General features: G+C 39.6%; 1 protein-coding gene across 2 annotated transcripts in view; it reads right to left on the reverse strand.

The window, feature by feature from the left end:
• LOC142349566 (uncharacterized) overlaps positions 1-20028 on the reverse strand; it is a 146416-nt gene that overhangs the window by 16288 nt on the left and 110100 nt on the right. The gene's annotated exons all lie outside the window — the stretch shown is intronic.

The following is a 20028-nucleotide window of genomic DNA, read 5'->3' on the forward strand; positions in this document are numbered from 1 at the left end:
AGAAAATATAGACTTGACAGAGAACACTGTATTATCGTGAAACCGCAAAATTTTCGTTTTATTAGAAACACATCTGGTAACTAAGAAAAACAAAAAAAATAAGATGAACAATAACTATTCAGTTCAAATATTGACCGGCTTAATATTCAGAAAATTCAGTCTTCAAAACTCAAAAATCTGCAACCCAAAAGACAGATTGTGAAAGCACAAACCAGATAACATTCTTAGATAAATCTAAATTGATTTTAAAAAAAAACAAATTTAGGTTCTAGGTCTGGTTTTGCCGTCATAGCATTTCAAATGAGTAACAAACATCTATTTGTCATATCGGCAAAATCTTGGAAAAAATGATTAAAACAATACAAACCAAAAATTTATCAGGAATCAGACAAAAACCGTTAACACTAGAGAAAAAAAATTTATTAGAAAACATAGACGCAAAACAATAGATAATTATAAATATAAAGTGAAACTTTAGCGCGAAATCATAACGTTAAGTCGAACAAAACCCCAGCGATGCCAATTGAAGAAATGAATTAACTTAAGATAAAAAGGCAAAATCTTTGATAATAAAGCAAATTTTTCAACAAAAAAATGCAGCAAAAATAAATGTAATTAAAAACGCAGCATAGCTATTTGCAATTAAAATGCCAAAAGCTAGAAAGTGGAGGTTAAAGAAAGTTGAAATTCAACCAACTTGATCAGATGGAGGAATAGCATCAGCGTTCAGTAGCAGAACCTTGTCATCATCACCTTAAGTTGCAAAACAACAGCAGAACAAAAACAACAAAACAATTTGTCATCAAAAAAGTACCTAGAAAGGAGCTTAATTGAGTATGAATCTAATTATGAGGGAAATTTTTGAGACGCCAAAAAAGAAATTGGCGGAAAGAAAATACAATCAGCGCTCAGTAGTAGAACCATATGATCAACGCCTTCTGTTGCTAAAATACAGCAGAACAGAAACAACAAATAAACAAATGAAAGAAGTAAAAAAAAACGGGAGGCACCTGAAAGCAGCAAACTGGTGTAAGAGCCAAATACCAGAAACGACTTTCGATACATCAAAACCCAACTTGATCAGATGAAAGAATAGCATCAGCGTTCTGTAGCAGAACCGTGTCATCATCACCTTAAGCTGATAAAGAGCAGCAGAATAAAAGCAACAAAAACAATGTCATTTAAAAAAGTACCTAGAAAGGAGCTTAATTGAGTATGAATCTAATTATGAGGGAATTTTTTGAGACGCCAAAAAAGAAATTGGCGGAAAGAAAATACAATCAGCGCTCAGTAGTAGAACCATATAATCAACGTCTTCTATTGCTAAAATACAGCAGAACAGAAACAACAAATAAACAAATGAAAGAAGTAAAAAAAAACGGGAGGCACCTGAAAGCAGCAAACTGGAGTAAGAGCCAAATACCAGAAACGACTTTCGATACATCAAAACCCAACTTGATCAGATGGAAGAGTAGCATCAGCGTTCTGTAGCAGAACCGTGTCATCATCACCTTAAGCTGATAATGAGCAGCAGAATAAAAGCAACAAAAACAATTTGTCATTTAAAAAAGTACCTAGAAAGGAGCTTAATTGAGTATGAATCTAATTATGAGGGAAATTTTTGAGACGCCAAAAAAAATTTGCGGAAAGAAAACACAATCAGCGCTCAGTAGTAGAACCGTATGGTCATCCTCTTCTATTGCTAAAATACAGCAGAACAGAAACAACAAATAAACAAATGAAATAGGTAAAAAACGGGAGGCAACTGAAAGCAGCAAACTGGAGTATGAGCCGAAAATCAGGAACTACTTTCGAGACATCAACAACCAACTTGATCAGATGAAAAAATAGCATCAGCGTTCAGTAGCAGAACCATGTTAACATCAACTTAAGTTGCTAAAGAGCAGCAGAAAAAAGCAACAAAACAATTTGTCATTAAAAAAGGACCTAGAACAACCAACTTGATCGAATGGAAGCATAGCATCAGCGTTCAGTACCAAAACCGTGTCATTATCACCTTAAGCTGCTAAACAGCAGCAGAACAAAAACAACAAAAAACAATTTGTCATCAAAAAAGGACCTGAAGGGAGCTTACTTGAGTATGAATCTAATTACAAAGGAAATTTTTGAGACGCCAAATAGCAATTTGGCGGCAGGAAAATACAAACAGCGCTCAGTAGTAGAACCGTATGGTCATCCTCTTCTGTTGCTAAAATACAGCAGAACAGAAACAACAAATAAACAAATGAAATAATTAAAAAAAACGGGAGGCACCTGAAAGCAGCAAACTGGAGTAAGAGCCAAATACCAGAAACGACTTTCGATACATCAAAACCCAACTTGATCAGATGGAAGAATAGCATCAGCTCTCTTTCTCTCTCTCTCTCTCTCTCTCTCTCTGCTCGTTACGGCTCTCTTTATTAGCCTTGCAAGGACTGCTATGCATGAGACCACACAGCAGTTGGTTCCGCAAATGGACACTTTAGCCTAGGGATCTCAGAGCATTGTTGATGTCCTTCATCAGCTCATTGATCTTGTCAGGTTTGTGGTGGACTCCGTCTTTAGCTAGATGTTTAACAGAAAAACGTTTTGTTGAGTGGAAGGGAATGTTTAGCGTCTTGCATATTTTTTTGTATCCTTTATTAAGTTCTTTCATAACTTCTTTATGTTTCTTTCTTCCGGGACACTGGACGCACACAGTTTCGAACCCTTTGTCCAGATACATTTTAGCCGTTTCTTCGAATTCGAGGAGGACACCGGCAACGTCATTCTCCGAATGATTCATATTCACTGCATCGTTGCCGCCCCCTAGCATGGTAACTTTCTTCACTTCCCGTTTGATAAATTCGTTCTGGACACTCTTTAGCCATTTTTACCCATCCCGCTCTAGGGCAGCTGACCCACACTGTCTTCCAGGAAAACGCCGGAAACTAAGGACAATCCTAGGATCCCCCAGTTGAACTCTTCCGGAGTTCGTTGGGTAGTGATGACATTTCGCTTTACTTCGTTTTTTATTAGGGTCACTTTGCAGTTGTTCTGATCAAGGTTATGGCGAATTATCTCTTTTCTAGTCGGTTTAGGCCACGGCATAACTTCTGAAAAATGTATCCTGAGTTGGGCCCGCAAATGGGAACTTTACAAAAAAACCTCATTCTTCCGTTAAGCGGGCAGGTCTTCGCATGGAGATTAAAAGCTAAGGTTTATTCACATTTATTTACAAATTTAGCACCATTGTGATATTCGCTCTGAGGACTGCAGATTAGTCTTCAGTCGGTTCTCCTTCGCATGTGTTTCTGTGTCGTGCAATGTTTGTGGCTGAGATCCATACCATGCAGCTGGGGCACTGTTTTATATCTCTCACTGTTGCGGCTTGTCTCTCAGTTTGCACGTTACTCCCTCGTGCTCTACAATACAATTTAACATGACGGGCTTTGTTTCTACTAGAAATTCGGTCACCAAAAGCTCCACAGAAACCTTCCGGCGCTCCATCCCAACTTTTCTGATGGTTCGTCAGGTTTTGTTTCTGTTTGAAAGGTCTCTGGCATTCTTCACATGTAAAAAAAACTTTTGTTGAGGCTTGTGGCTCCTCTCATGTTGCACGAGTCCAGTTTTTGATCTACATACTTTCGTGCAGCCTTCCCATCCTTTGAGGTATTTACACATTTCGTTTTCTCACTCGATTAGCTTTATCTGCCTCTCTTTCACCAGTGTCTTCCATTTCTTCCTGTCCTTAGCTAGATTTTCAACATTCGTCCAATCGTGTCCCGCCTCCGCTATCAGTCGTTTCCAGTATGAGATCGTGCCGCCTTTTAACTGTCCTTCCTCTTCTCTTTCGGCATTCCATCTGCCCAAGATTACTCGTTTCGTTGTTCTTTCATTGGGCATTCTTAGTACGTGGCCAATTCTCTCTAAGCCTCTGGTTTCCAATTTAGTTCTGATCGCTTGTACTCCCAGCTGGCGCCTTATTTCGAAGCTGTTAGTTCCTTCTCTTTGCATTCTTAGCTTCGGGAGGCCTCGGCCATCGTTCCATACAAACCTGTAGCATGTGTCTAACATGCTTTGCATTTTCTGCAGATCTGTGGGTGACCACGCTCTCGCACTGCAGTCAAACAACATGGTTGACTCAACTACCGCCTGTACTATGAGGGTTCTTGTTCGCTTTTTCAAGGACGATCTCCAAAGCCATCTTTTAACTTTTGTCCAGGCTGTGTACACTCTTTTGATCCTCGCAGCTCGGTCTTCTTTCTTTCCTAGCATAGTGCCGAGCATGCGGGTTTTCGCAGAGGTTTCGCAGCCGAAAGCAATCACTTCTTCCTTGCCATCGTGGAATTTGAGCGTCTCGGCCTTGATGACTTCTTTCTCGCTCGCCAATTCTTCCAGCAACCCAAGTAAAGTCGAGTCATCTGCAAAGAGGGCATTATCAATTTCGAAGGGCTCACTTTGGCTGCTTTGCAAAGTTCTCTTTGTTTCACTACTGGGGAAACTTCCCCCCGGAACCCACGCCCACCTGAGGCCGCATTCCTTGCCACTCCTCCTAGCGGATTCGTGACGGGTTTCCGAGGCTAGTTTCATGGACTGGTCGTGGTACAAATTAAACAGAATGGGTGAGGTGGCGTCTCCTTCGCGCAGTCCTCTCTCGTGCTGCCACGCCTCGCTTAGTCCTTCTCTGCCCCTTATTCTGTACTTGGTTTCCCCGTGCAATCCTTTCATGAGGTCCAGAACTTTCTTTGTCATGCCGAGGTTTTCCAGGACTTTCCACAGTAACGGTCGGTTTACTCGCGGGTACGCTTTAGTGGTGTCTAGCAGCACTGCCCCGGGCCGATCCATCCTCATCTCTTTACAGGGGCCTTTGACCCCTCTGACCTCTTCGTCAACTCTGAGGATGGTCTGTGTGGCGTCGCAGATAGACCTCCCTTCACGGAATCCATTTTGGTTTTCTCCCAGGGCTCCGATCTTTTCTGTCCATCTCCTTATCCGTGACGCAAAAATTCTTGCAATTATTTGACTAATTAGCGGCAACAGGCACACACCTCGATAATTGTCCAGTTTGTCGCGTGCACCTTTTTTATGGAGAGGGATCACCCATCCTTCCTTGGTCTCTTCTGGCCATTCATTGGGGGGCGAGTCTAGGTGTTTCAGTGCTCATCGCTTTCACCGCACTCACTCTCACATTTTCAAGGCCAGGGGGTCCATACTTCATTTTCCCGAGCTCTTCTAGAAATTCTTCGAAGGTGATGTCCCACTCCATTTCCTTCGCAGCAGCCACGGCTTCAGGGTCACTTCTTTTCGTTGTTTTTTCTGCCTTCTCCTTATATCGCTGGCATCCCGCTCATAGCGTTCTAGCGAGACCTTCATGAAATGTTCTTTAAAATCCTCTGGGGAGAATTTCTCCTCTTGGATGGTTTGGAGACTTCTGATCCCCACGGCTCGAAGCGATTTATAGATGGTCCTGGTGTCGCCCTTCCTTTCTGCTACTTTGGCTTCTTCCACGACATCTAACCACCACTCGTCTGCCCAGGTCTTCTTCGCTAGCTTATATTCCGCTCGGACTTTCTTTCTCTTGATCCTGAGCTTGATCTCTTCATTTCCCGTTGCGTTTTTTATCTGTTGGGTGAGTTCGACAATGTCCCTCTGGTACCGTTCCACCTCATCTGTGTGAGCGTCTATCCACGGACTTATGGGGGTCTTGTCTTTCGCACCACAGACATCTTTCCCCACTTTGTTCATTAACTTCGTTAGAGCAGGCAAGTCACTTGTTGCTGTTAGGCCCTTCATTTCTGCATCTACTCTGTCACTGAACTGTTTTGCTTTCTCTGGGTTTCTGAGGGCATCCCAATTCACACTGGGGACCTTCCTCGCCTCTCTTTCCACCCTCAGGGAATCACGCGCCCGGATGATCATTTCTTTCACTCTGTGATCATGTCCGTGACTCTAGTTTTCACATTCTTAACTAACCGGCTCCTCTCCGCCTGCCTTACCAGAAACCCATCTAGCTCGTGCCAGGTTTTTCTCGCTGGGCAACTCCACATGTTCCTCTTCTCCCGTGTCGAAAGAATGAGTTCACCCATGCCAAATTGTGTGTGGCACCACTGCTAGGTCTCGGCCGGCTGCATTTGTCTTTCCATGGCCGAAAGGGCCCGTGGCTGAGTCACATTCCCTCATCTCGGGGGTTCCCACACTAGCGTTAAAGTCACCACCAATGACTAACTTGGTCTTTCTGTCACATCTCGTCACCAAGTTCGATAGAATCTCACGGTAGCTTTCAAATTCACTTCTATTGCTCTGCCAGAGGGGTTGGTATGTTGCTACCCATCTTATACCATTTAGTTCAACTGCCGTGCTTCTCCCTCCGTACCACCTTTTACCTCCTTGGTCTTTCCAGTCAACTGCCCACTCATCCCTGAGGAAAACAGCGCTCCGTCCGCTGTGGATTAGCGCCCCGTGTAGGTCTTTTTCTTTTATCCACGTTATCCCCCTATCGGGTTCTCTCAGTTCTGTTAGCAGGACTACTTCCGCACTTGATTTTGATATGGCTTTCAGAATCTCCGCAAATCTGATCATTCTCGGAAAAGAGATTCTGGCCCTTTGCACATTCCATGTCCAGACCACGGTGTTTCTCAGCTTCCCCTTCCATTTGGCTGCTTCAACCCATTCTTTGTCTTTCAGTTCTTGTCTTTTCCTTTTTCCTTCTTTCGCTCTTTCCTTCGCTCTCTTTTGGTGTGGGCCACCTCGTCCAAAATGGACACGCAAATGGACACGTGTGGTCCTCGCAAATGGACACATTGCTGTCGGTGGTGGGCTCAATTCTCCTTCCTGGTTCTGGTCTTCTTCCCTTCTCGCACCATGAACAGGTGTTACAAGCATAACCTTCCTTGTAGTCCGAGACGCTTTTCAGGTTAGTGCATTTTAGGTGCTTCCATGCTCCGTAACTACAGAAGACACTCCCTTCCTTCTTGATCTGTTTATCACAGATTGGGCAGATGTACTTCTTCGGACCTGCGTTGAGCTCAACATCTCCCGCATGGTTACCCGATCCAGCACCCAAAAACCCGTTCGCTGATGGAGGGTTCCACAAAAGCTCTGTGCAAGCAGCTTTGGACGCCTTTGAGTTCCCACGGGAGTCGGCTTCCTCTCGTGGTTTTGATAGGGTGCAGATCTCCCAGACGATTGGCCTCGGCCTCTCTTCTGTTCGCTTCCCACACCCCCTGTCTTGAATTTTGTTTGCTGCGCTGTTCTCCACGTGCAGTGTCCAAGACAGGAACAACAATAGCATCAGCGTTCAGTAGCAGAACCGTGTCATCATCACCTTAAGTTGCTAAACAGCAGCATAACAAAAACAACAAAACAATTTGCCATTAAAAAAGGACCTAGAAGGGAGCTTGAGTATGAATCTAATTATGAAGTAAACTTTTGAGACGCCAAATAGGAATTTTTCGTATATATAGAGCTCAGTAGTAGAACCATATGGTCATTGTCTTCTGTTGCTAAAATGCACCAGAACAGAAACAACAAATAAACAAACGAAAAAAGTAAAAAAAAACGGGAGGCACTGAACGCAACAAACTGGAGTATGAGCCAAACATGAAACGACTTCCGAGACATCAACAACCAACTTGACCAGATTGAGGAATAGCATCAGCGTTCAGTAGCAGAACCGCGTCATCACCTTAAGTTGCTAAACAGCAACAGAGCAAAAACAACAAAACAATTTGTCATTAAAAAAGGACCTAGAAGGGAGCTTAATTGAGTACACAATTTGTCATTAAAAAAGGACCTAGAAGGGAGCTTAATTGAGTATGAATCTAATTATGAGGAAAGTTTCTGAGACGCCAAATATGAATTTGGCGGAAACAAATTACAATCAGCGCTCAGTAGAACCATATGGTCATCGTCTTCTGTTGCTAAAATACAGCAGAACAGAAACAACAAATAAACAAATGAAATAACTAAAAAAGGGGGGGCACCTGAAAGCAGCAAACTGGAGTATGAGCCAAATATCAGAAACAACTTTCGAGACAGCAAAAACCAACTAGAACCGATGGAAGAATAGCATCAGCGTTCAGTAGCAGAACCATGTTATCATCAACTTACGTTGCTAAAGAGCAGCAGAAAAAAAGCAACAAAACAATTTGTCATTAAAAAAGGACCTAGAAGGGAGCTTAATTGAGTGTGAATCTAATTATGAAAAATTTTGAGACGCCAAATAGGAATTTGGCTGAACGAACAAAGAATCTGCGCTCAGTAGTAGAACCATATGGTCATTGTCTTCTGATGCTAAAATGCACCAGAACAGAAACAACAAATAAACAAATAAGTAAAAAAAACGGGAGGCACTGAAAGCAACAAACTGGAGTATGAGCCAATTACCAGAAACGATTTTCGAGACATCAAGAACCAATTTCATCAGATGGAGGAATAGCATCAGCGTTCAGTAGCAGAACCGTGTCATCATCACCTTAAGTTGCTAAACAGCAACAGAGCAAAAACAACAAAACAATTTTTCATTTAAAAAGGACCTGGAAGGGAGCTCAATTGAGTATAAATCTAAATATGAAGGAAATTTTTGAGACTCCAAATAGGAATTTGGCGGAAAGAAAATACAATCAGAGCTCAGTAGTACAACCATATGCTCATTGTCTTCTGTTGCTAAAATGCACCAGAACAGAAACAACAAGTAAACAAATGAAATAACTAAAAAAGGGAGGCACCTGAAAGCAGCAAACTAGAGTATGAGCCAAACATAAAACCACTTCCGGGAAATCAACAACCCACTTGATCAGATTGAGGAATAGCATCAGCGTTCAGTAGCAGAACCGTGTCATCATCACCTTAAGTTGCTAAACAGCAACAGAGCACAACAATAAAACAATTTTTCATTTAAAAAAGGACCTAGAAGGGAGCTTAATTGAGTATAAATATAATTATGAAGGAAATTTTTGAGACGCCAAATAGGAATTTGGCGGAAAGAAAATACAATCAGAGTTCAGTAGTAGAACCATATGGTCATTGTCTTCTGTTGCTAAAATGCACCAGAACAGAAACAACAAGTAAACAAATGAAATAACTAAAAAAGGGAGGCACCTGAAAGCAGCAAACTAGTGTATGAGCCAAACATGAAAACACTTCCGAGAAATCAACAACCCACTTGATCAGATTGAGGAATAGCATCAGCGTTCAGTAGCAGAACCGTGTCATCATCACCTTAAGTTGCTAAACAGCAACAGAGCACAAACAAAAAAACAATTTTTCATTTAAAAAGGACCCAGAAGGGAGCTTAATTGAGTATAAATCTAATTATGAAGGAAATTTTTGAGACGCCAAATAGGAATTTGGCGGAAACAAATAACAATCAGCGCTCAGTAGAACCATATGGTCATCGTCTTCTGTTGCTAAAATACAGCAGAACAGAAACAACAAATAAACAAACGAAAAAAGTAAAAAAAACGGGAGGCACTGAACGCAACAAACTGGAGTATGAGCCAAACATGAAACGACTTCCGAGACATCAACAACCAACTTGACCAGATTGAGGAATAGCATCAGCGTTCAGTAGCAGAACCGCGTCATCACCTTAAGTTGCTAAACAGCAACAGAGCAAAAACAACAAAACAATTTGTCATTAAAAAAGGACCTAGAAGGGAGCTTAATTGAGTACACAATTTGTCATTAAAAAAGGACCTAGAAGGGAGCTTAATTGAGTATGAATCTAATTATGAGGAAAGTTTCTGAGACGCCAAATATGAATTTGGCGGAAACAAATTACAATCAGCGCTCAGTAGAACCATATGGTCATCGTCTTCTGTTGCTAAAATACAGCAGAACAGAAACAACAAATAAACAAATGAAATAACTAAAAAAGGGGGGCACCTGAAAGCAGCAAACTGGAGTATGAGCCAAATATCAGAAACAACTTTCGAGACAGCAAAAACCAACTAGAACCGATGGAAGAATAGCATCAGCGTTCAGTAGCAGAACCATGTTATCATAAACTTACGTTGCTAAAGAGCAGCAGAAAAAAAGCAACAAAACAATTTGTCATTAAAAAAGGACCTAGAAGGGAGCTTAATTGAGTGTGAATCTAATTATGAAAAATTTTGAGACGCCAAATAGGAATTTGGCTGAACGAACAAAGAATCTGCGCTCAGTAGTAGAACCATATGGTCATTGTCTTCTGATGCTAAAATGCACCAGAACAGAAACAACAAATAAACAAATAAGTAAAAAAAACGGGAGGCACTGAAAGCAACAAACTGGAGTATGAGCCAATTACCAGAAACGATTTTCGAGACATCAAGAACCAATTTCATCAGATGGAGGAATAGCATCAGCGTTCAGTAGCAGAACCGTGTCATCATCACCTTAAGTTGCTAAACAGCAACAGAGCAAAAACAACAAAACAATTTTTCATTTAAAAAGGACATGGAAGGGAGCTCAATTGAGTATAAATCTAAATATGAAGGAAATTTTTGAGACTCCAAATAGGAATTTGGCGGAAAGAAAATACAATCAGAGCTCAGTAGTACAACCATATGCTCATTGTCTTCTGTTGCTAAAATGCACCAGAACAGAAACAACAAGTAAACAAATGAAATAACTAAAAAAGGGAGGCACCTGAAAGCAGCAAACTAGAGTATGAGCCAAACATAAAACCACTTCCGGGAAATCAAAAACCCACTTGATCAGATTGAGGAATAGCATCAGCGTTCAGTAGCAGAACCGTGTCATCATCACCTTAAGTTGCTAAACAGCAACAGAGCACAACAATAAAACAATTTTTCATTTAAAAAAGGACCTAGAAGGGAGCTTAATTGAGTATAAATCTAATTATGAAGGAAATTTTTGAGACGCCAAATAGGAATTTGGCGGAAAGAAAATACAATCAGAGCTCAGTAGTAGAACCATATGGTCATTGTCTTCTGTTGCTAAAATGCACCAGAACAGAAACAACAAGTAAACAAATGAAATAACTAAAAAAGGGAGGCACCTGAAAGCAGCAAACTAGTGTATGAGCCAAACATGAAAACACTTCCGAGAAATCAACAACCCACTTGATCAGATTGAGGAATAGCATCAGCGTTCAGTAGCAGAACCGTGTCATCATCACCTAAGTTGCTAAACAGCAACAGAGCACAAACAAAAAAACAATTTTTCATTTAAAAAGGACCCAGAAGGGAGCTTAATTGAGTATAAATCTAATTATGAAGGAAATTTTTGAGACGCCAAATAGGAATTTGGCGGAAACAAATAACAATCAGCGCTCAGTAGAACCATATGGTCATCGTCTTCTGTTGCTAAAATACAGCAGAACAGAAACAACAAATAAACAAATGAGATGACTAAAAAAACGGGGGGCACCTGAAAGCAGCAAACTGGAGTATGAACCAAATATCAGAAACAACTTTCGGGACAGCAAAAACCAACTAGATCCGATGGGAGAATAGCATCAGCGTTCAGTAGCAGAACCATGTTATCATCAACTTAAGTTGCTAAAGAGCAGCAGAAAAAAAGCAATAAAACAATTTGTCATTTAAAAAACGACCTAGAACAACCAACTTGATCAAATGGAAGCATAGCATCAGCGTTCAGTAGCAGAACCGTGTCATCATCACCTTAAGTTGCTAAACAGCAGCAGAACAAAAACAATAAAACATTTTGTCATTAAAAAAAGACCTGAAGGGAGCTTAAATGAGTATGAATCTAATTAAGAGGAAAATTTTTGAGACGCCAAATAGGAATTTGGCTGAACGAAAAAAGAATCTGCGCTCAGTAGTAGAACCATATGGTCATTGTCTTCTGATGCTAAAATGCACCAGAACAGAAACAACAAATAAACAAATAAGTAAAAAAACGGGAGGCACTGAAAGCAACAAACTGGAGTATGAGCCAATTACCAGAAACGATTTTCGAGAAATCAACAACCAATTTCATCAGATGGAGGAATAGCATCTGCGTTCAGTAGCAGAACCGTGTCATCATCACCTTAAGTTGCTAAACAGCAACAGAGCAAAAACAACAAAACAATTTTTCATTTAAAAAAGGACCTAGAAGGGAGCTCAATTGAGTATAAATCTAATTATGAAGGAAATTTTTGAGACGCCAAATAGGAATTTGGCGGAAAGAAAATACAATCAGAGCTCAGTAGTAGAACCATATGGTCATTGTCTTCTGTTGCTAAAATGCACTAGAACAGAAACAACAAGTAAACAAATGAAATAACTAAAAAAGGGAGGCACCTGAAAGCAGCCAACTAGAGTATGCGCCAAACATGAAACGACTTCCGAGAAATTAACAACCCACTTGATCAGATTGAGGAATAGCATCAGCGTTCAGTAGCAGAACCGTGTCATTATCACCTTAAGTTGCTAAACAGCAACAGAGCACAAACAATAAAACAATTTTTCATTTAAAAAAGGACCTAGAAGGGAGCTTAATTGAGTATAAATCTAATTATGAAGGAAATTTTTGAGACGCCAAATAGGAATATGGCGGAAAGAAAATACAATCAGAGCTCAGTAGTAGAACAATATGGTCATCGTCATTTGTCGCTAAAATGCAGCAGAACAGCAACAACAAATAAACAAATGAAATAACTAAAAAAGGGAGGCACCTGAAAGCAGCAAACTGGAGTATGAGCCAAATATCAGAAACGACTTCCGAGACATCAACAACTCACTTGATCAGATTGAGGAATAGCATCAGCGTTCAGTAGCAGAACCGTGTCATCATCACCTTAAGTTGCTAAACAGCAACCGAGCACAAACAACAAAACAATTTTTCATTTAAAAAAGGACCTAGAAGGGAGCTTAATTGAGTATAAATCTAATTATGAAGGAAATTTTTGAGACGCCAAATAGGAATTTGACGGAAAAAAATACAATCCGAGCTCAGTAATAGAACAAAATGGTCATCTGTTAGTAAAATGCAGCAGAACACAAACATAAAACAAATGAAATAAGCAAAAAAATGGGAGGCAACTGAAAGCAGCCAGCTGGTGTATGAGCCAAAAACCAGAAACGACTTTCGAGACATCAACAACCCACTTGATCAGATTGAGGAATAGCATCAGTGTTCAGTAGCAGAAACGTGTCATCATCACCTTAAGTTGCTAAACAGCAACAGAGCACAAACAAAAAAACAATTTTTCATTTAAAAAGGACCCAGAAGGGAGCTTAATTGAGTATAAATCTAATTATGAAGGAAATTTTTGAGACGCCAAATAGGAATTTGGCGGAAAGAAAATACAATCAGAGCTCAGTAGTAGAACAATATGGTAATCGTCATCTGTCGCTAAAATGCAGCAGAACAGCAACAACAAGTAAACAAATGAAATAACTAAAAAAGGGAGGCACTTGAAAGCAGCAAACTGGAGTATGAGCCAAACATGAAACGACTCCCGAGACATCAACAACCCACTTGATCAGATTGAGGAATAGCATCAGTGTTCAGTAGCAGAAACGTGTCATCATCACCTTAAGTTGCTAAACAGCAACAGAGCAAAAGCAACAAAACAATTTTTCATTTAAAAAAGGACCTAGAAGGGAGCTTAATTGAGTATAAATCTAATTATGAAGGAAATTTTTGAGACGCCAAATAGGAATTTGGCGGAAAGAAAATACAATCAGAGCTCAGTAGTAGAACAATATGGTAATCGTCATCTGTCGCTAAAATGCAGCAGAACAGCAACAACAAATAAACAAATGAAATAACTAAAAAAGGGAGGCACCTGAAAGCAGCAAACTGGAGTATGAGCCAAACATGAAACGACTTCCGAGACATCAACAACTCACTTGATCAGATTGAGGAATAGCATCAGCGTTCAGTAGCAGAACCGTTTCATCATCACCTTAAGTTGCTAAACAGCAACAGAGCACAAACAACAAAACAATTTTTCATTTAAAAAAGGACCTAGAAGGGAGCTTAATTGAGTATAAATCTAATTATGAAGGAAATTTTTGAGACGCCAAATAGGAATTTGACGGAAAAAAATACAATCAGAGCTCAGTAGTAGAACAAAATGGTCATCTGTTGCTAAAGTGCAGCAGAAAACAAACATAAAACAAATGAAATAAGCAAAAGAATGGGAGGCAACTGAAAGCAGCCAGCAGGTGTATGAGCCAAATACCAGAAACGACTTTCGAGACATCAACAACCAACTCGATCAGATGGAGAAATAGCATCAGCGTTCAGTAGCAGAACCGTGACATCAACTTAAGTGGCTAAACAGCAACAGAGCACAAACAACAAAACAATTTTTCATTTAAAAAAGGACCTAGAAGGGAGCTTAATTGAGTATAAATCTAATTATGAAGGAAATTTTTGAGACGCCAAATAGGAATTTGGCGGAAAGAAAGTACAATCAGAGCTCAGTAGTAGAACCATATGGTCATCGTCATCTGTCGCTAAACTGCAGCAGAACAGCAACAACAAATAAACAAATGAAATAACTAAAAAAACGGGGGCACCTGAAAGCAGCAAAATGGAGTATGAGCCAAACATGAAACGACTTCCGAGACATCAACAACCAACTTGATCAGATTGAGGAATAGCATCAGCGTTCAGCAGCAGATCCGTAGGATCATCACCTTAAGTTGCTAAACAGCAACAGAGCAAAAACAACAAAACAATTTGTCATTAAAAAAGGACCTAGAAGGGTGCTTAATTGAGTATGAATTTAATTATAAGGTAAATTTTTGAGACGCCAAATATGAATTTGGCGGAAAAAAATTACAATCAGCGCTCAGTAGTAGAACCATATGGTCATCGTCTTCTGTTGCTAAAATGCAGCAGAACAGCAACAAATAAACAAATGAAATAACTAAAAAAACGGGGGCACCTGAAAGCAGCAAACTGGAGTATGAGCCAAACATGAAACGACTTCCGAGACATCAACAACCAACTTGATCAGATTGATGAATAGCATCAGCGCTCAGCAGCAGAACCGTGGGATCATCACCCTAAGTTGCTAAACAGCAACAGAGCAAAAACAACAAAACAATTTGTCATTAAAAAAGGACCTAGAAGGGTGCTTAATTGAGTATGAATTTAATTATAAGGTAAATTTTTGAGACGCCAAATATGAATTTGGCGGAAAAAAATTACAATCAGCGCTCAGTAGTAGAACCATATGGTCATCGTCTTCTGTTGCTAAAGTACAGCAGAACAGAAACAACAAACAAACAAATGAAATAACTAAAAAAACGGGGGCACCTGAAAGCAGCAAACTGGAGTATGAGCCAAATATCAGAAACAACTTTCCAGACAGCAACAACCAACTAGATCCGATGGAAGAATAGCATCAGCGTTCAGTAGCAGAACCATGTTATCATCAACTTAAGCTGCTAAAGAGCAGCAGAATAAAAGCAACAAAACAATTTGTCATAAGGACCCGAAGGGAGCTTAAATTAGTACAATTCTAATTATGAGGAAAACTTTTGAGACGCCAAATAGGTATCGGCCAGAAAAAAACATAGATTCAGCGCTCGGTAGTAGAACCATATGATCAACGTCTTCTGTTGCTAAAATACAGCAGAACAGAAACAATAAATAAACAAATGAAATAACTGAAAAAAACGGGAGGCACCTGCAAGCAGCAAACTGGAGTATGAGGCAAACATAAGAAAAGACTTTCGAGACATCAACAACCAACTTGATCAGACGGAGAAATAGCATCAGCGTTCAGTAGCAGAACCGTGTCATCATCACCTTAAGTTGTTAAACGGCAGCATAACAAAAACAACATAACAATTTGTCATTAATAAGGACCTAGAACAACCAACTTGATCAAATGGAAGCATAGCATCAGCGTTCAGTAGCAAAACCGTGTCATCATTACCTTAAGTTGCTAAACGGCAGCAGAACAAAAACAACAAAACAGTTGGTCATTAAAAAAGGACCCGAAGGGAGCTTAAATGAGTATGAATCTAATTACGAGGAAAATTTTTGAGACGCCAAATAGGAATTTGGCTGAACGAACAAAGAAACTGCGCTCAGTAGCAGAACCATATGTTCATTGTCTTCTGTTGCTAAAATGCACCAGAACAGAAGCAACAAATAAACAAATGAAATAAGTAAAAAAACGGGAGGCACTGAAAGCAACAAACTGGAGTATGAGCCAAATACCAGAAACGATATTCGAGACAACAACAACAAATTTGATCAGGTGGAGGAATAGCATCAGCGTTCAGTAGCAGAATCGTGTCATCATCACCCTAAGTTGCTAAACAGCAACAGAGCAAAAACAACAAAACAATTTTTCATTTAAAAAAGGACCTAGAAGGGAGCTTAATTGAGTATGAATCTAATTACGAGGAAAATTTTTGAGACGCCAAATAGGAATTTGGCTGAACGAAAAAAGAATCTGCGCTCAGTAGTAGAACCATATGGTCATTTTCTTCTGTTGCTAAGATGCAACAGAACAGAAACAACAAATAAAGGAAATAACTAAAAAAACGGGGGCACCTGAAAGCAGCAAACTGGAGTATGAGCCAAACATGAAACGACTTCCGAGACATCAACAACCAACTTGATCAGATTGAGGAATAGCATCAGCGTTCAGCAGCAGAACCGTGGGATCATCACCTTAAGTTCCTAAACAGCAACAGAGCAAAAACAACAAAACAATTTGTCATTAAAAAAAGGACCTAGAAGGGAGCTTAATTGAGTATGAATTTAATTATGAAGGAAATTTTTGAGACGCCAAATAGGATTTCGGCGGAAAGAAAAAACAATCAGCGCTCAGTAGTAGAACCAATTGGTCATCGTCTTCTGTTGCTAAAATGCACCAGAACAGAAACAACAAATACACAAATGAAACAACTAAAAAAAACGGGAGGCACCTGAAAGCAGCAAACTGGAGTATGAGCCAAATATCAGAAACAACTTTCGAGACAGCAACAGCCAACAAGATCCGATGGAAGAATAGCATCAGCGTTCAGTAGCAGAACCATGTTATCATCAACTTAAGCTGCTAAAGAGCAGCAGAATAAAAGCAAAAAACAATTTGTCATTAAAAAAGGACCTGAAGGGAGCTTAAATGAGTATGAATCTAATTACGAGGAAAATTTTTGAGCCGCCAAATAGGAAACTGGCAGAACGAACAAAGAACCTACGCTCAATAGTAGAACCATATGGTCTTTGTCTTCTGTTGCTAAAATGCACCAGAACAGAAAAAACAAATAAACAAATGAAATAAGTAAAAAAAACCGGGAGGCAACTGAAAGCAGCAAACTGGAGTATGAACCAAAAACCAGAAACGATTTTCGAGACATCAACATCCAACTAGATCAGATGGAAGAATAGCATCAGCGTTCAGTAGCAGAACCGTGTCATCATCCCTTTAAGCTGCTAAACAGCAGCAGAACAAAAACAAAAAAACAATTTGTCATTAAAAAGGACCTGAAGGGAGCTTAAATGAGTATGAATCTAATTACGAGGAAAAATTTTGAGACGCCGAATAGGAATTTGGCTGAACGAAAAAACAATCTGCGCTCAGTAGTAGAACCATATGGTTATTGTCTTCTGTTGCTAAAATGCACCAGAATAGAAACAACAAATAAACAAATGAAAAAAGTAAAAAAAAAACGGGAGGCACTGAAAGCAACAAACTGGAGTATGAGCCAAATACCAGAAACGATTTTCGAGACATCAAAACCCAACTTGATCAGATGGAGGAATAGCATCAGCGTTCAGTAGCAGAACCGTGTCATCATCACCTTAAGTTGCTAAAGAGCAGCAGAACAAAAACAACATAACATTTTGTCATTAAAAAGACCTAGAAGGGAGCTTAATTGGGTATGAATCTAATTAAGAAGGAAATTTTAGAGAAGCCAAATAGGAATTTGACGGAAAGAAATTACAATCAGCGCTCAGTAGTAGAACCACATGGTCATCGTCTTCTGTTGCTAAAGAACAGCAGAACAGAAACAACAAATAAACAAATGAAATAAATAAAAAAACTGGAGGCACTTGCAAGCAGCAAACAAGAGTAAGAGCCAAACATCAGAAAGGACTTTCGAGACATCAACAACCAACTAGATCAGATGGAAGAATAGCATCAGCGTTCAGTAGCAGAACCGTGTCATCATCAACTTAAGCTGATAAACAGCAGTAGAACAAAAGCAACAAAACAATTTTTCATTAAAAAAGGACCTAGAAGGGAGCATAATTGAGTATGAATCTAATTATGAAAGAGATTTCTGAGACGCCAAATAGAATTTTGGCGGAAAGAAATTACATTCAGCGCTCAGTAGTAGAACCATATGGTCATCGTCTTTTGTTGCTAAAATACAGCACAACAGAAACAACAAATAAACAAATGAAATAACTAAAAAAACGGGAGGCACCTGCAAGCAGCAAACTGGAGTATGAGCCAAATATCAGAAACAACTTTCGAGAAAGCAACAACCAACCAGATCAGATGGAGGATTGGCATCAGCGTTCAGTAGCAGAACCGTGTCATCATCAACTTAAGTTGCTAAACAGCAGCATAACAAAAACAACAAAACAATTTGTCATTAAAAAGGAGCTGAAGGGAGCTTAAATGAGTATGAATCTAAATACGAGGAAAATTTTTGAGACGCCGAATAGGAATTTGGCTGAACGAAAAAACAATCTGCGCTCAGTAGTAGAACCATATGGTCATTGTCTTCTGTTGCTAAAATGCACCAGATTAGAAACAACAAATAAACAAATGAAATAAGTAAAAAAAACGGGAGGGACTGAAAGCAACAAACTGGAGTGTGAGCCAAATATCAGAAACAACTTTCGAGACAGCAACAACCAACAAGATCCGATGGAAGAATAGCATCAGCGTTTAGTAGCAGAACCATGTTATCATCACTTTAAGCTGCTAAACAGCAGCAGAACAAAAACAACAAAACAATTTGTCATTAAAAAGGACCTGAAGGGAGCTTAAATGAGTATGAATCTAATTACGAGGAAAATTTTTGAGACGCCGAATAGGAATTTGGCTGAACGAAAAAACAATCTGCGCTCAGTAGTAGAACTATATGGTCATTGCCTTCTGTTGCTAAAATGCACCAGAATAGAAACAACAAATAAACAAATGAAATAAGTAAAAAAAAACGGGAGGCACTGAAAGCAACAAACTGGAGTATGAGCCAAATACCAGAAACGACTTTCGAGACATCAACAACCAATTTGATCAGATGGAGGACTAGCGTCAGCGTTCAGTAGCAGAACCGTGTCATCATCACCTTAAGTTGCTAAAGAGCAGCAGAACAAAAACAACAAAACACTTGGTCATTAAAAAGACCTAGAAGGGAGCTTAATTGGGTATGAATCTAATTAAGAAGGAAATTTTTGAGAAGCCAAATAGGAATTTGACGGAAAGAAATTAAAATCAGCGCTCAGTAGTAGAACCACATGGTCATCGTCTTCTGTTGCTAAAGAACAGCAGAACAGAAACAACAAGTAAACAAATGAAATAAATAAAAAAACGGGAGGCACCTGCAAGCAGCAAACAGGAGTATGAGCCAAACATCAGAAAGGACTTTCGAGACATCAACAACCAACTAGATCAGATGGAAGAATAGCATCAGCGTTCAGTAGCAGAACCGTGTCATCATCAACTTAAGCTGATAAACAGCAGTAGAATAAAAGCAAAAAAAAACATTTTTCATTAAAAAAAGGACCTAGAATGGAGCTTAATTGGGAATGAATCTAATTATGAAAGATATTTCTGAGACGCCAAATAGAATTTTGGCGGAAAGAAATTACATTCAGCGCTCAGTAGTAGAACCATATGGTCATCGTCTTTTGTTGCTAAAATACACCAGAATAGAAACAACAAAACAATTTGCCATTAAAAAAAGGACCTAGAAGGGAGCTTGAGTATGAATCTAATTATGAAGGAAATTTTTGAGACGCCAAATAGGAATTTGGCGGAACGGAAAAACAATCTGCGCTCAGTAGTAGAAACATATGGTCATTGTCTTCTGTTGCTAAAATGCACCAGAATAGAAACAACAAATAAACAAATGAAATAAGTAAAAAAACGGGAGGCACCTG

The sequence above is a fragment of the Convolutriloba macropyga genome, chromosome 11 (assembly GCF_964194025.1).
Source record: "Convolutriloba macropyga chromosome 11, txConMacr16.3, whole genome shotgun sequence".
Lineage (NCBI taxonomy): Eukaryota > Metazoa > Xenacoelomorpha > Acoela > Convolutidae > Convolutriloba > Convolutriloba macropyga.